The sequence below is a fragment of the Oxyura jamaicensis genome, chromosome 9 (assembly GCF_011077185.1).
Source record: "Oxyura jamaicensis isolate SHBP4307 breed ruddy duck chromosome 9, BPBGC_Ojam_1.0, whole genome shotgun sequence".
Taxonomy (NCBI): Eukaryota; Metazoa; Chordata; class Aves; order Anseriformes; family Anatidae; genus Oxyura; species Oxyura jamaicensis.
This window is the reverse complement of record NC_048901.1, coordinates 23274154-23291832: the sequence shown is the minus strand read 5'-3', so window position 1 is coordinate 23291832 and position 17679 is coordinate 23274154. Positions and strand designations below refer to the sequence as shown.

Sequence of the window (17679 nt, the reverse complement as noted above, 5' to 3'; positions counted from 1 at the left end):
CCCGTGAAACAAGTTCCCTTTGCAAGGCTGACTCTAGCTGCTGATTCCTGTCCACCATCCATCTTAATGCTCCAGTGGAGAGAGCAGCAGGTAATTTGGAGTGAAAATGTGAATTTTGCTTAAAAATAGCATAAAAAAGACTCAACAATGGCTAATAGGAAAATGTATCAGAGAATGATGCTTATTACATTGTTCCTGAGCTTCAGTAATGCGTTAGGATTTTCTCTCATTAGAGTGTTAAAGCACGTGAAAGTCTAAACTCAGTGGACAGAAAGAACAAGTAAAACATTGAAGTTGTCTGTTCAGGTAAGGCAAATTCTGGTTTTCTTGTTTAATGTCTCTGCTACCTACAACCCTAACTAGACCAGAAGGCAGGCCTGGTGAAGGGGCGATGGCAACTGGATTTGTCCCTGCCTGCCCAGCCCATGCAGCTCCCCACGGGCACGGTGCCACAGGCCCAATGTCTGACCCAGGGGGGATTCAGATGATGCAGCAGCCCATCATGGGTCTCTACTACCACAGCACACCTGGCAAACGTGGAAATATGCTGGTTTCTGGGGCCCAACAGAGCAAGTTTTCAGGGAGGAAGCTTGCTGCAGTCCTTCCCCAACTTGGGAGTGACGTCCTGTGAGCGAGACCCATAGCAGAGCCACGAGGTTTTGCAAATGATAGAAATAGCTATATGAAGAGGAACAAATAGAACCAATACACCATATAAATGCAGAAATTTTGAGGGAAGGTCCATGCAATTTTGGTGGGTGATGGAGAAAAAAATTTCCTGCAACAACCTGCTGCTATTGTTATGTGCTGCCAAATATTTATCTCTTTAACTTGCATTTGCACAGTGGATCTGCAGGTGTGGGAGCCGTTGCATGATGTTTTCCCTTTTGGGGTGTTCTTGGCACTTACATGAAATGGATGGAGACCGCTAAAAAATATTATGACTATGCAGGAACACTTTTAATTTAGTTTTCTTTTATTTTCAACTAGACAGATAAAGTTTTCTGGTTATTTTCCCCCTTGTTTACAACAGAAAGCATATGGTTACGAACCAGAGGTCATTACTGTCAAGAAGCTTATGGAAGGATAGAAGAAGGAGTTATAAACTTTTTAATCAACATTTTTTTTTAATGCAAAATAAATGCCTAAATGGACCAGCAGCTAGGTGCTGAGCCACAGATATGTACAGCTCTTCCTGGCCCCACTGACCTGCCCGGTGCACAGAAATCAAGGAGAAAAACAGGTCCGAGGGCTCTGCATGAGAGGGGCAGGGAAACACGGCGGGTCCATGGGGCAGCTGATGAGCATCAAAGGGCAGCACAGGCAGCAGGTGAGGAGCTGCCAGCGGGGCCGTGCCCGGCTCCTGAAGCTGCTTGTCCTGTGTCTGGGCTTGGTTCTTCAGAGGCAACAACATCATCAGACGTGCAGATCCGTGTAGCAGGGGTCCCAAGCAGCAGGGGGGACTTAGAAACACCAGACACCCTCAGAGTCGATTTTCAAGTCTTATTTTCTTACCTCATTTTAACCTTTGTGAGGCTTTATGCTCGAGGCCTCTGAGCATAAACTACAGTGAGTGTGTTTGGGGGCACCCACACCCCAGCCCCTGATAAGTAATTGGGTCTGTGCCAGCACATTACAAAGCAACTCTATAGACAATGCTTTTTATTGCCTAATCAAAATACTCAGGGCTTTTACATTTTGCAAGGCTGACTTGCCAAAGGCTTCCTTGAGCTGCACATGCTGCTGCTTTGTCTTGCTTTTATGCCTTATTGAATTCCATTAAAAGACAAACAAATCTCGCAGTCGTTAGGCGCCTCGCTGACAACACCTGTCAGTCTGTCACTCCGAGTCACAGGCAGCTGCCGCGGAGCTTCATTTGGCAGAATTAGGGGAAAATAGAAAGAAACATATCTGGGGCACCTGTCCTCTGCAAAGGAGCGATAGGATTATTGGTACCAAAAAGGAGCTCATTGTGCTACTCAAAGAAGGTGGATAACAAGTCCCATTCCAAGCCAGTTGCACTAATCACCGTTGTTCATCATGTTCGTGGATTCTCAAACATTTTCCCAATTTTTAACGGGGAGGAGGCAACCACATTGTGAGTGTTCAGTTATGCACACCCTGGAAACGTGCACAAAGACAGATACACAACCGCACGTTCCTCAGCAGTTAATTACCATTGACCTAACTTGTGTTTGTGACCTTGCGGTGTAACAAGTGCTACTTTAATCCGCAGAGATTCCATTTGCTTTAGAGGAACTATTAAAAGGATTAGGGAAATTTCCATTGTGAGACTTTTTGCTCCAAGATGGAAGGTTTTACTATTGTACCATGTATGTACACAGAGAGCAAATACCTCTTCTTCAGAGGTAAAAGATTAAAGGGGCTGAAAGCAAACACTACGGATACTTTTTCCTCAAAAATGCGCAAACAAAAGCAGTCTCTGTTTTTTACCCAGTCTCTGGTTTTATTTGGTCTTTCAAAAGGCATTGTTCCAACAATTATTACTTAGTGACTTGCATGTTCAATGAAGCCTGTGTGAAAACAGTTTGCACTTTTGTCTTCCACTTCTATTTTAAACCTTTCTTTGGTTTCATTCCAATTTTTGGGGGGTTCATAGGGATACAAAATGGAAGAGACCTACAATACGTCTGCATTGCCCTAGCTCCACCGAGAAGCTATTGCCCATTGTTGCAGCTCCTGGACACCACCGAGCAAGGGCGTACCCATGGGGGTTTTTAGGAAATGTGGAGCATTCCAGGTCATTCTGATTTTACTGGTAGGAAAACAGGGCAATATCCAATGCTTTGTGAAGTCTGTCAGTCATGGTTATGTAAAATTAAGGGAGAAACAGCAAAGAAATTGCATCTGAGTAGAGCACATGTTATTTGACATATAGTTTTGTACACGTGGATCTAAAATCCAAACTGCTTCTTTTATTTCAACTAATTATGTGTTACAGGTCTATTACAAGTAGTCCTGACAATTTTTTAGGACCATAGCATTCCTATTATCCTTTATGTTTTCAATTAGGAGTGAAGAAACTTGTTAAAGTGTAAACCTGGAGAAAAGGAGTAAAACAAAGCATAAAGCTGGAGAAAACAGAAAGTAAAGTGTAAATATCCTGCGGGCTGAAGCGCTGTTAGCGTGACCCATGTTCATCGGAGCCAAAGGTGTGTTGGGAGATGATTTCCTTGAATGCAGCTGATGTTCCTGTGGCATGGTGTGTGTGTGTGCTTATCTCGCCATCCCCTTCCAGCCTTATTTTGCAATTGAAAACTGCTTTGTGCTGGTGTTAGAAGCATCACACTCCTGCACCAGCTGAATGCCTAGGGACGGGTTTGCATGCTGACTCTTAAGTATTGCACAAGGACCAGGACTTGCTGGGTCTGGCTGAGCTGTCACATCACAAGTTAGCAAAGATAATAAAAACTATCCAGCCCAAGGACAGATACAGTAGCTCTGGAACAGAAATAACAACCATTTCTGTACTCAGTACAACTTCTGCAGCCAACACTGAAAACTTTATTATTTAATCTCATCCATTCCCATGTTGGTGCACGAACCACTTGTACACCGTTCCACTCATTGCATCCAGACAATGCGATCTGTTTTGCTTTTCCAGACAATTTCATATTATTGTTGTTTCTCTCCCATCTGGTCTGAATTTCCTTTATTTTTTTTTTTCCTTTATTGTTAAGCTTCCCATTGAAAATGATATCTGTACCACTGCTGAGGCCAGTGCTGTGGTGAATCCCGTTGTGTTGGGTGTTATCCAGGGGGCTCCTGAGCTCCTTCTGTGCCCCATGCGAGGCCAGGGAGAGTAACCACATCTGCGCTCTAACAGCTGGCTGGTAAATACGAGCTGAGTTCCTGAGAGGGGGAAAAAGGACAGTAAAAGCTCTTTTAATCAGCAGCTCCTGGGCTAATTCCCATTGCCCATTTCTGAGCTCTGCCATCCTCACGAGGCATTGCACGCTCTCCTAGGGCGAGGAGCCAATTTTACAGGGGTTTTGTTGCTGACCTGGACTGAAGGTTGCTGCAACTCTAAGTGCTGTTTCCCTACAAGAAAGGTGCCTTTGTGTCTGAAAGAAAACATCAGCACTACATGGCTCTTTCAGTGGAGTTTCGCCTGTTGATCTTGTATTATCAGGAGCAGAATACCTGATCTGCGCAGGGAATAAAGGCTCGCCGTGGCCACAAAAGACGAGCTGTCTATGTGAGCCTGGGAAACCTATGGAGACGTGCGCCTGATGCAAAATGCACTCAAGTCAGAGGGAGCCTTTCCATTTCTTTCAGTGGGTCTTGGCCCAAACCCCTTGTGTTATGCTGAGACACACCCTGTGCTTGGTAAAAGCACCCCGCTGCCCGTAACAGCAGGCTGCTGGGTATGAAAAGGCAAAGCTGAACAAACAGAAACACAAGCGGCTGCACAAGGATCAGGACCACAGGTGACTCAGCCCAAAGGACAAACTTTGTATCTGAGAGGTGATCCTACCCCAAAATATCTAACTGCCAGTGGTCTTCAGGATACTTTATGGGTTTATAAGACTGTATATAATGACCAGCTTTTTCATATATATATATCATTAGCGTACCACCAATCTGAATCTTTAAAAAAATCACTAATAGTTTTTAAAGTGAAAAGGGACCATGAAGATAATATTTTCTAGCTGGTTATCGTGCATGGGCCTAAGAACAGCAGGAGCTGGCCTCTGTCCTGACATCAGTCCCGGTTCTCTTCCTGTCCTTCTGGAGAAGGATTTCATACAAAGCTGTATGTACTGGGAGAGCGAAAAGCTTGCCACTAGTGTGTCAGGTGAGCCATTGTAAATGAGCAGGAAGAGCTTGCCCTACGAATGGCAGCACAAACATACAAATTCCAGCTCCCCTTGCTTTCCATTGATTCCCTTCTGCAAAATAAAAAATTCATGCAACTGTAACTATTCCAGGATGCAGCCTGTTGTGCAGCAGGGAGAGAAATGAGGGTGGCAATGACCAGCACAACAACACTTGTGGCAAACTGGAGGGATCCGGATGCAAGAGGGATTTACAGTGGCCATGTGAGGTAAGCACATTGTGTAAGCAGCTCACGCATATAAAATGTGCAGCTGTCTTTATTATTAAATGACTTTGCTGGCGTTTCAATATGCAATTAATTCAGCATTAAAAGGCCCAAAACACTCTACAGGCACTTCCATGGCATGCAGAAGCTGGTATTTTGCTGAAAATGGAAGGGGAAAATCCTCCCTGAAATGCATCGTGTGAACACGAGGTGGCACTTGGATCTCATGGATGGAGCCGCAGCCAGCCTGGGCGTGCTTCTACACACCAGGAGCACTTTATTTATATATTTTTATTGAAAAGCTGGAGAAACAATATGAAGATAAGGGGCTGAAAGAAACGCTGTTGGCGTAATGTATGGGCCGTATTTGCTTTTTAATGCATGCTTTTTCTGCTTGGGATAGGAGTGTTGTTTGGCTGAAAGAGTGAACGTTAGTTAACATCGTGCTGTTTTGCTTTGCAAAGGAGCACGTAGTGGCCATTGGGACCTTTGATATATTTGCTGCAGTCGGTGTCTCCTCTTTTGTAGCCGGGAAGATATTCTGGATGTAATTAACTTGGGTACTCTCCTTTGGGCTTTCCCCTGCAGCCATCAGTCAGGCTGCTGCGTGTATCTTTGGTGTGGTTTTTCTTTTCTGGTTTGATCCTAAGGGAGTCATCTTTCTTCATTTATGTTCAGCACAATATTCTGGAGCAAAGGAAGCCTTTGACAAACTTTTTGCTTTAACTTCTGCTGGGGCTGGTGGGGTGGTGGATGTCTGGGGCTCAGTCCCTGAGCTGCCCCACCAGGATGTCTCTCTTGTGGATTTTTGGTGAAATAATCTTTGTTTTCGCAGCTTGTGATCCTTTTCCACCAGCTATTTATTTAACGTTTTGCTGTCAGGTGTTTGAGCACTGTCCCTCACTTTGGTCCCTGCCCCCAGGGATGTGGTTTCCCTCCAGGCTGCTGTAACCTCCTTGGACACCTCAGACCAAGCTCTACATGACAACACCATGGACCAGGCCACCCGCTCCCCACCACCTCCCTTCTCTGCTGGAGGCTCCTCCAAAGGGGCTGAAGGCTCAAAGGGGCTTCCAGAGACACACACTCCCCCAGCCAGCAGGCAGAGGCCTGTGGAGCTCGGTTTCATCCTAAGATTGGTTTTCCTCTTAAAACCTGAAGACTCAGATTTGCATTTTTTCTCCCCTGAAGACCCCATCGTGGTGAGTAGGCCAACCTCTCCATGGCAGCCAAAATATATCCAGTGCATGCTCACTTTACATGGACAAGAAATGACCCTTCTCCGTGAAACCATCAGCACTGTGGGAGAAATATCAAAGTCCTACCATAATTCTAAATAACCATACATCTCTGCAAACTGGTGTGGTTGATTCTGTTTTGCCAGAAATATACATTTGTAATCCGACTTGCAATCTATTGGTTTGTCCAAATTAGCAGTCTGTGAAATCAGCCCCTGTGTTTTTTCCCATAGGTGCCAGTGGGAAGGAGTGGGTCTCGCATTTCCCTCCTGTCTGAGCTGGAGGACTTCATACAAAACTACAGAATTTGTGTGAGCTGGAGACAAAACATGCTCAGAAGAGGAAATTCAGCTACAGAACTTTTTTTTTAAAAAGGTACATTCAAAATCTCTCTATTTCAGAAAAAACACGGCTAAAGCTGTCTTGTGCCATGGGATGTTTATTATGTTAACATGAAAAAGACCACAATAGCTTGCAAAATCTAGGACAGAAACCCGGAACATTCACCTCCACCCATTCTAAATAAATCAAGCTTTGAGTAACAAAATAATAAACTCAGTCTCAGAGATTTTACTCCAGAAAGGGAGAAGGAACGCTAACGATTTCATATTAGCACTGAGTTCTGATGGGACATGCTCATCCATTACAATAAAAGCACATAAAGTTATGATAAATGTAAGCTTAAAAATGGAAATGCCAGCATCAAAAATTGCTGTGAAACTGCTGCTCCCTGAATGTGATCTGATTGTGCTGTAAACTTGATTGTGCTGTAACTTTCAAACAATTATGAAAACATTTATGTATTTTTATTAGCACTTGTAAATTATGCAGGGCTTTTTACTGTAGAGTCATAAGAAAGAGGAAAGCCTAAATGTACGGCAGAGATCTTCCAAGTTCCTAACATATGAAAAAGTCATGATGATCCTTCACTTAATTAATGGCACGTTTAATAGCACATTATTTTCTGCAAAGATTTAGCTTGCTATCATGAAAGGAGAAGGAAATCGCCGATGGCTGGGTAACCTTTTCTGGTCTCTCGGGAATAAAACCACAGCCCTGGATATAACTATTGCTAGTGCCAAGGTGTCTTCCCAGCACACTGCTGCCACATCCCATGGATGAGGGGAGAGCGGGGAGAAGCCCACAGCTGGAGCAAAGTGGCTGCAGCTCTGTGCTGGTGGCATGCTCAGCTTCTCTTCTCCTCTTCTTCAGCTCCTTCTTCTTTCTCTTCTTTGGAGAATTTGGCGACATGACTTTCATAAGGGCAGTGTTTAACCTTACGCCCTGATGTGGCTTCATTTTTGAATGGCATTTTTTTTATTAATTCAAATGACAGTTTTGCCTGTGTTTTGCTCTTAGACTCAAGCTCAGGGGTGTCATGAAAACTTAAAATGCCTTAAAACTGGTGGAAACAGGCTTTGTTACATCTGAAAATACTTGGATGGCTTCTGCAGGGAGCAGGATCTCCTCCAAGTCAGCACACACAAACCTGCACCTGCAGTTGCTGTAAGGGAGGAAATCCTCAGTGGAAGGATAACCTACTCTGGAAATAACAAAACCCAAGTCCAAGCAAAACTCAAAGGAAAGGTGAAGATATTTTAATCACTGTCATAGATTTCTCCCTTTTCATGCAGAGCAGCAGCTGAAAACATTTAAAGAAAACTGATTCTTAGCAGTGATGTGGCTTCAGGTTTCTGCTGGGCAGCGCTGGAGGAAGGTGGGAGGTGGGTGAGATGTGGGAGGCGAGGAGCTCAGGATGCCTGGCCGGGTGTTGGGGCTCCTGTTTGAAAGGTTGTGGTGGCTCTGAGCCCACGGAGTGCTGGTCTGGCTGTTGGTAGATGTCAGGCGCTCAATCAAGCAGAATGAAGACTGTAAGCAAATAACAAGAGGAAAAAGTCACTAAGTATTTATCATGCATAAGCCACCTTCAACCTGTCAAGAGAAATAATTGCGAAATGATCCAGTAACACTCGACTTGCTGAGATCTCTGTCAGCTCTAACTGGGAAGTAAATAATACAGTGAGTTTAATGGTCTCAGTTACTTGAATACAAACGTTAATTTAATGAAATAACTTAGCTGTCATAAATGCCAAAACATGCCATTATCGTACAATCATACCCGAGTAAGGGCTGAGCAGGCTTACCCACATGACTAACCCATTTCCCCATCCCCGGGCAGCCGGTGCTCTGAGCCTGCTGATTGTAGGGGTGTTGTAGGGACAGCCAGCCCGGCACTGAGCTCTGTACAACAGCAGCTTGATTCCTCCCTCCGTCTGCAGAAGCTGATCCCAAAAAGCTGAGGTCTACACTTGGAAAATGCTGAGTGCTGGCTTTGATGCAGTGTCCTGTTTTCTCCTGCTTTTTTGTTAGAAATACTAAAAAAAATGACCAAATTATGGCCTATGGCAAGCTGTAGCATTTAAAATGAGAGACTCCAGAGTTCCTCAAATGTACCCTTTGCAAAAATTTTAATTTTCATTAATGTCATGTGCAGTTCTCTATCCAAAGGACCCCTCTTGGTGGAGCTAGCAGGAGGAGGCTGGCTCTGCATGGGCAAGGGCACCTCCAGATGTCGCTGCCCTGCTCTGAGAAGTGCCTGCAAGCCTGCATGTGCTGGGCTTGGCTGCCTCGGCAAGCCAAAACGTCACACTCCAAACCTGCCTTTAGTATCGTCCTTATTTTTGGCTTCCAACTCTTCAGGTCACTCTCTGTGAATTATTAAAATGTGTGCTAAATTGTGCAAAGCTCTAGCTAATTATGATGTACTGATTAATTTCAGTAGACAAGTGTGGCAGTTCTAATGAATATTAATATTTTTTAGGCTGGGAGCTGCTGGCAAGAGGAACAAGCTTTCCGCATGGGTAGCGAGCGTGGCAGAGCACTACGGGGTTGATCAGCATCTCCTCGACTTCGCCTGGTGACGCTTTCAAGTCTTGTTTGCAGCATCAACGTCGCCATTACGAAATGTAAACTGTGAGCAGCTACAAATGAGTTATGAATGTTATTAATCAGAATCGCCCCCAGATCACCACCACCTGAAGAAAGGAAGAATAATTCATTGCCGTATTTCTGGTTGACATCACCCGCGGTAAGGTGTGAACAGTGACACGCTACTTATTGGAAACTAAGCAATGAGATTTACAGCTAAATGACTTTTGGGGAGAACAACAGATTTATATGGTAATACAGACCTTACTGCAGATGCAGCATCCTCACAAATTGGTACACGTGGGCTGCTCTGCTTGCTAAAAGCTCAGTCTGCAGCCTAAGCAGAGGTAACCGGTGGCAGAAGAAGAGGAAAATATCATCCCCCTCCAGTCGAGTTCTGCTCCTCAGGCAGCCAGCGCTGTCAGAGTGCATCCAAGGCTGTGAGCGTGCCCATGTCAGCGGGGCTGTCAGTCAGTCGCTGCCCCAGCCCTGGCTGTGCAGTGTTGTGCCCTTACTGAAACACAGCAATAGTGACGCTGAAGGATTTTTTTTATTTTTTTATTTTTTTTTCAAGCAGACAACTCCATTATGAATGAAAAGGAACTTCTCTAATAAGCAAAATTGAGGGGGATACGAGGCAGTTTTGTTTCTGTTTTTGTTTTTTTTAACTTTTTAATCCTGGATTTGCTTTTTGCTCTTCTCTGGTGAAGTCTTCAGCCGGGCTTCAACCTGATCTCCCTGTGCCAGGGAGAGCCACAGCACCCACGTGGCTTTAAAAGCCCTTGGGAAAAAGCTTTAATAATATCCCAACACGTGCCAGCTGAAGCAGCCAGCTGCTGCTTTTTTATTTTTGTAGCTTTCCAATATGAACATGGAAGAGATGATTAACAGCAGTGCTCAGCCTGCATTTTCTTGATAAACACCCCTCAAAAAAAAGCCCAAAGTCCATTTGGAGTAACTTTGTTAGTCACTGAAAAACCTATTGCAATTTGCTAAGGTCCCTTTGAAGCTCGAGGTGATGTTTAGGGTGATGGAGCTTGTGCCCCTGACTTGTCCTGCCTTCTGGAACTCCAGAGGATTTTATCTGTACCAGAATTATCCTGGACATTTTAGTACAATGATGTGCATGTCAGGTAAATGCTGTTGGCATGATTCTGAGGCATGCAGTCATGTTTAAGATGATATTTCTGTCATCAGCAGAAAGGTGCGCAATAGAAAAAGACAGAAATGGCCTTACCTGAACCCTCAGTTTCCTTCCTGAATAACCTTTAATTACATAAAGCTGCATGAGCGAGGCTTGCTCAGGTGGAATCGCTGTTCTTTTCCCAAAATTTCGGCATAGATTGGTACAGCCCTATGGAAGCCAGTAGAATCACGCAGAAGCAGCTGGCAGCCAGCCCAGCATCATGTTTGAAGCATCTGTTTTGATAGCAGACTGCCATGATCTAAAAAAAAATAAAATAAATTTTAAAGGAATACTATTGACTGCAAAAGCTCTTCTCTTCAGGAAAAGGACACGAGATTATATTAGAGGAAATTTAATTAAATCACCAGAAAACCTACAAAAGTTCTAATCCCAGATCTATCAGTTTGCTTCTAAAATTGTCCATAAATCTCCTTGGTAGTCAATTTTATAATTCCTAGAAGACAAAATAAAAAATGAATGAGAAATGAAATAGGCTAAGGATTGGGGTATTTTTTCTTTAGGCGGAAAGCTGACCATGAATTTCATTAATCCTGCTTAATATCCTACCTTGGCAGTCACTGTAAGAACTTAACATTCATCTACAGTGATGAAGTATACAGAACTAGGAAAAAGGAAAAAGGAAAAAAAAAAAAAAAAAAGGTTGCTAGACCTGCTTTTATAATGTGTATGAAACATACTGGGACCCACGTCAGCTTTAACAACAGCGAGAGAGATGGAATCAGGGGATGCAGCCTCGTGGATACAATTATGTGCATTTCTGGTGTGTGGGGAAAAACTGGTATTACTGTAATTACCACAACTAAAATTTAGAGTGTTCTGCTGTTTTTAAGCTGGGATGGACTCAGGGAATTGAAATAAATGATACAGCTTTGCAAATTTGTCAGAAAGTAGCATTTTCCATTAAAGAATACTCTCTATATAAGGATCCTTTACAGGCTTATAAACATCTTAAATCTACAGAATGTGCTGCTGTACATTATTGCAGCAGTACTTATCACAAAGGAACATTTGGGATGGATTTCTTATGTCTCCTGGGCTTTCCTCTTTGATTTGCTGAGCCTTTTGGCCTGAGCAATGGCAAGTAAGAGGGGGTTTTGGTGCAACAGTCTGAACTGTCCAGGTGAGAAAGTTAATGATGTGTCTTAATGGCAAGAAATTCTTCACCCTGAGGCCCCGGCCCAGGCTGCTCCATCCCTGGCAGTGCCCAAGGCCAGGCTGGGTGGGATTTGGGCAGCCTAGGATGGTGCAAGGGGTCTCTGCCCATGGCAGGGGGGCTGCGTGGGATTTGAGGTCCCTTCCAACCTAAACCAGTCTCTGATTCTGTGATTCTATGTTATTTACCACATTTTTTCCTGCAAATCACAGTATCATTTATGTATAACGTCTGTTAATGTGAATGGCTGCACATACAGGCCAAGGAGATGAGACCAAGGACCAATATAGAGATAAAACAGGCCTGTTCTTACCAACCTGGATTTAATAAATTCCTACCTGAAACACTGAAACTCATCTTGCAAAAACACAGGCAGAGTTGTCCTCGCAATTCCTAACAACCTGTGCAAAAAAATCCAACCCCAAGTTGGTCGGGCTGGGACATGGGGGGCAAACTCTTGGGGTTTCTACCCAAGGATCGGGCAATACCTACAAGGGTGGTGGGGTGCTCCCTGTTTTCCCATCAGGATGTGATCACCAATCATGTGTAGCTTTCACATGAAGGTAAAGACTCCTTACTGCTCTTGACATTTCAATTTTGGAAATACTTTGCTGGGTTAGAGACCAGCGAGGCTGGTGGAAGCTCCAGCTGCCTCTCAGTACCCATAACCGCACGGTGCAATTAAGCTTTTCTGTGGAGCCAGATGGATGAAGCAGCAGCACCCATCCAAAAAAGCTGGCACATCCCGCTGCTTCAAGCAGTGCATGAGAGGCACCGGTGGTGGGGAGGATTCTGGGGAGAGCGCTCAGCTCCAGGATGGGGCTGGCTGCTGCTGGGGCATCTGCACGGGCTGGCAGTGGGGAAGCATCGCCCTCCTGCACCAGCTTTCTGAGGCCGAAACTAACCTAGAGCAACTTTAAAAAACAAAAGCAGCCTGTGTTTATCATGTTTTTTTATGTTTTTTCTTGTTTCTGAACACGGGGCTGAGGAAGGTCGAGAGCGAGCACGCTCTGACCACCTCCATCACCTGCCTGCCACATCCACATGCAGTGGATCAGAATGGGGAACCTGCCACGTTCATCCCATCAGCCAGACCTCCTGGTGAAATGGTGGCTCCCCAGTAACCAAAATGACATACTGAAAGTACGCTGGGAGCACTGGTTCTGAGAACTTGCTGGGAAGGCAATTGAATAATGCTTTGCTCTGCACCTCCGGAAGGAAATCCCATCACTTTTTGGAAAGTGGGAGAGTAAATGATAAGCAGGCACCTTTATTTCTTGGACACCCAGATAAGGATGATAAATCACTATGTTGGTTTTGCTTAGGAGAATTGAAAGAGCAGAGACATTCCCCCTTTTGGAGATGATTACCATAAGGAGAGGGAACTCTGCCGCCTTGATTAAATGCAACATTGATATAGATTACTCCCAGCTATGAGAGGTTTTCAGATTATGATCTTCTTAGTGCTATAGATTTTTTTTTTTTTTTCCTTGGGATTTTTTACACACTTCAGCAGCCAGCACAGGGAAAATCAAACCCGGGAGGTGCAGGAAGGCAGGGGCGATGCTGGCTGGGACAGCCCAGCACGGGCTGGGCTGGGGCATGGGGCAGTGCCTGCACCTCCCAGCCCCACGTAGGGCTGGGAGGGGTGTGATGGGAGGCTTTGGTGCTGAGTGGGGTTATTTCTGTCCCTATTCAGAACTTCTTTTGTTTTAGTCAGGCAAAGCTCCTGATGGAGACAATGGGACTCTATGGCAGCAAGGAATGCTAAATAGGGCCCTCGCTGAGTTAAACCGCAGCTAGCTTTGTATTCCAGTCCACAGCTGGATGCAACTAATATTATCAGAAGTATAAAAGAGTGTTCTTTCAATTACATGTTTTTTTTTTTTTTTTTTTTTTTAATAAAAAAGTCTGGTTTAAGTATTATCACTTATGTGTACCCCTTGCTGTAGGTAGCTGTCCATGCTGCGTGCAACGGGGGTGCCTGTGATCCCCATCACCTCTCCCTGGGTCCTCTGAAGTCATTGCCACACAGGCTCGCTGGAACAGCCTCGCAGATATTTGCTGACAAACCTTTTCAGTATAATCCTTTATTATCTAACCACAGTCAAGAGCCTACTTCACATGAAATATTTTCTGCTACAGATGGCAAAGCCTGAGACCGAGCCAATCCCAGTGCAAAAGTACATTTATATCCATGCAGAAGCCCTCAGCCAGCCAGCTTTCTCCATTTGTCATGAGCAAGAGGTATCCCAGATAATGCCTCAAATTCATTAAAGGACCAAATGGACAAAACTGTTTTGTTTCTTATTAAAATGTCATAATAAACATGCACATAATAAACATGTTTGTGCACATAGATCAAAGTGGGACGTGAACTGTAGGCTGAGATTATCCGTTGTATTGCATCATCAGATGTCTTCATTCTCTTTATGGGTTTATTACAGGTAAACTTTAAGGGTTTTCTTTCATCCCTCTAAACAAGTTTTGTGACTGCAGGTTTGGAATTTGTCCCTCCATCCAAGTCCAAATGATTTAGGAAAGTTAAAATGAATATCCTCTTTCTTCTCAGGAGAAAGAATGAGTGTGTGTGTGGTGTGGGGATCCTGGGAGTGCAGCTCCCTTCCACTGTCACCTCCTGTGCACCTAGCCAACAGTCTGGGATCTCCTCTGCGGGCTCTGGAGCTGCTGGGATCGGAGGCGTGAGCCGCCAGCTTCTCGGCGCCCACCTCGGGGTAGCCCAAAGGGCCCATTACAGCTAGAAACCTGAGCTTAACAGAGGCAAAGAGTGATGAGAAAGCAATTTTGCATAATTAGGAACATACCAGCAAACTTTTCTTACTGACATGACATTTAGTATTATTATAATTGTTTTGATGAAAAGGAGAAGGAGAGTGCTGTGAATGCAAAGCTGAATTATTGTCCCGGTCGTTGGGACAGGCAAGCAAGCACAGTGACTCCTGTCACCGTGACATTCACGTAACAAGAGGGAACTATGTTACAGAAGGCCAAAATAGCATGTTTCATACCATGACACTCTCATTCCAGCTGGGGCATTTCTGCTGCTGTTGCTCAGGACAGAGGCAGCAGCCCCGCAGCCCTGGCACCAGCACATCACGTACACCGATGGGGCTTTTACTCACGACTTTGCTGGACAAAGTCCAACAAGGAAAAAAACCAATGGCTTCATTTAACAGCTCCCAGAAAATGCCTGGTGTTAATTGACAGCAAAGAAAACTACCAGGATGAAACCACAACAGCCCAGCTTCCCGAGCTGATGCTGTGCTGGAGGAACAGCAGCTCCCCAGGGCTCGTGTCCCACTGCTGTACCCAGGGGTGGTGGAGCTTTGTGCAGGCTCTGGATAAATGTCAGGTACCAGGGCTAAGTTTATTCAGTGCTACGTTGCATTTAAAAATGCTCCAGGAGTTACTGAACTTTCCCAGGTTTTGGAAATTGTTGTTAGCATTGGAGCTGGTTGGCTGAGTCGTCAGTGGGAAATAAAGTTAGGGTGAAATACACTTTTCTGAAGATTTTTTTTTCTATGCTAAATATGAGCTGCAGCACTCTATCAGCCCCTCTCTCTGGGCACCTGGCTGCACCTCCAGCCTGTCCTGCAAGGCTTTGGCTGTGGGGCAGCTGTGGTGGAGATGTGACTGCAGCCCCCCGGGGGGCACGAGGCTGTGGCACACCACGAACCACAGGTAAGCAGCTACAGCTCAGCGTTAAGCTGCCTGGCTACGGAAGATATCACTGTTTTAATTCTTCATGCTGATTTGAGTTTGAAACGTTCAGTATTAGGATGTGTTGCAGGGTGGAAACTTGAGGGATATTTCTACTTCATTTTATTCTGGAAGAATTTAAAAACATCATTTTAGGCACTTGAAGAGTTGGCTCAAATTTCCTCACTTGTGCCCTTAGTTCTCAGAGATTATAATTAAAATGAGTGGTCAAAATCTCTTAGTCCCTGAAAATAAGCTTCCAGGTGAAAATACCTCTGGACCCAGCAGTTGATATGTAGGCACTGGCTCATACCCTATTACGGGATATGATGGACTTGTGGTTTTCCTACTGAAAGGCTGACAATTCTGCAATTATGTTTTCTTATCAGCCTGACCTTCTTGGGAAGCAATGACTGAAGTAAAACAAATTTCCTTTAGCCTTGCTTGTATTTTGATGAAGTCAGAACTGAGTTGTGTCCCTTATAACTGAATAATTTGTCCCCTTACAATGCAATGAGAGATGTCTGGCCCAATATTCCACCACTAGATCGTTTTCTCTTTTATTTTATGTCCAAATTTCCCATTACCTTTCCTGCTGAAATCAGGCCTCCCTTTGCAAGCTGAGACATCCCTTGTGTACTCCCAGCTGGGAAAAGGGGGCGCAGGCAGCTGAGCCGAGTCTGGCCAAATCAGAAGTGCTTCCAGCAGACCTGGAAGCGGGCACTGTTAAACTATTACTCTATACCTGTACAATAACAGATGGCAAAATATAAAAATGCCATGCAGTTCCCTGGAGGAATTTTCCTGGTCTGTTTCTGTGACATTACAATCCCATACACCACTCACAGGAAGCCAGCACAGAAGACCAATATTATTATCCATCTCCAAGCTTGCTTGCAAAACCCCTGCCTTGTATCTCTAAAGGTAAGATGCTGTAGTCTATTGTCTTGAACTGACACACGACAATGTAGTTGCATTTTTATGCACACAGATTCGTATACAGCAAAAAGTCTTTTTTATTCAGAGATTAAAACATAGATAGGACCTTTTATCTAACTTTTTCACCAGTTTCTTCATTGGACCATTTCATTGGGGTAACATCGTGGATAAGGAACCAGCCATACTTCTATGTCCGAGATCTCCCGTACACCCCAGGCAGGGCTGCAGATGTGCTCAGCCACTCAGAGGCCCAACGTACTCTGTCTATAAGATGAAAAAGTAAAGATAACTCCAGAGACTTTAAAGTCAAGAAGCAACAGCAATAAATAAAACCTGTTTTGACTGTACAAGGGTGACACAGAGATACCCTCTAGATATAGATGTGGCACTTTTTTATACTTCTCAGCTATCGCGTGCCTCTTTGAAGAGCCAGCTGCTGACAACAAGCTTCTGTATCTGTGCACAGGAGTGATGAAATGGCGTGGCCCAGATCCTTCTGAGCAAGAATAAATAACACGTAATGTGCAAATGCCAAATCAGTTTGCAGTGCACATCTTCCCACAGAAAATTACCAGTGCTCCTCTTAAACTAACTCAGCTTAAACTGTAGGTTTTTGGGACTGCACCGCTGGCTGTCAATTAAAAGTGAGACACGAGCTGATTAAGCCATTTTTGCTGTGCATGGTCTCTGGAAACAAGCAGCTTCACTGGGTCGGCCCGTTTCTTTGTCATTTCTTTCCAAGGTACACAAAACATAGTCTTCCCTTATTTTGACTCTTTAACACTGAGCTTTGTTTAGGTATAATGAAAGACAGTCAAAATAAAACGCTGAGCAAAGCAGTAACCGACCGCCACAGTGCAGGATGGCTGCAACGCTGACAGAGACTGAGGCAAAGGGAAGATTTCTGCATCTCAGATTCAGCAGGTGTAATCCATTGTCACAAGGCATTCATTTTGAGAAACACAGTACCAGATAAGCATTTTTTTTTTTTTCCTAAAAGTGTTATTTGCGCTGTCTGTCCCTTTTTAATGGAAAGAACCAAGCAGCTGTTGTGATGGAATAACGTCCCAAACCACCGCTTTCACACGTCAGTGTGTACAAACATATGGATATGTTTAATTGAATAAAAGGTATTCTTACAAAATGTAATCTCAGATTCTGCTTGTGAGAACATGTAAAATTATGTCTGTATTTCAACAAGGAAAAATAACTTTTCCTCTTCATAATGGCACCTCAAGTGGTGTGGGAGGTGTCCTAGGGCTCCATCCCCTTGGTGAGGACCTTGGGGCTGGTCAGCCAGTGCCACCTAAGACCACCAGGCATTTTCCACCAGGAAAATGGCATCTGTACATAGGGAAACATGTATGAAAATGGAAATGTTTATCAGTTGTAAATGGAGAAAGGGCTGATGAGATGAGTAGGACCACCA

General features: G+C 44.4%; 1 protein-coding gene across 1 annotated transcript in view; it reads left to right on the top strand.

The window, feature by feature from the left end:
• Positions 1–11321, top strand: part of OTOL1 (otolin 1) — a 161014-nt gene extending 149693 nt beyond the window's left edge. Inside the window, exons 16-21 of the mRNA XM_035334561.1 lie at positions 3034–3173; positions 4953–5068; positions 5192–5419; positions 5988–6267; positions 6537–6678; positions 9125–11321. The gene's annotated coding sequence lies outside the window, so the exon portion shown is untranslated. The remainder of the gene's footprint in view (positions 1–3033; positions 3174–4952; positions 5069–5191; positions 5420–5987; positions 6268–6536; positions 6679–9124) is intronic.
• The last annotated feature ends 6358 nt before the right edge of the window (positions 11322–17679 follow it).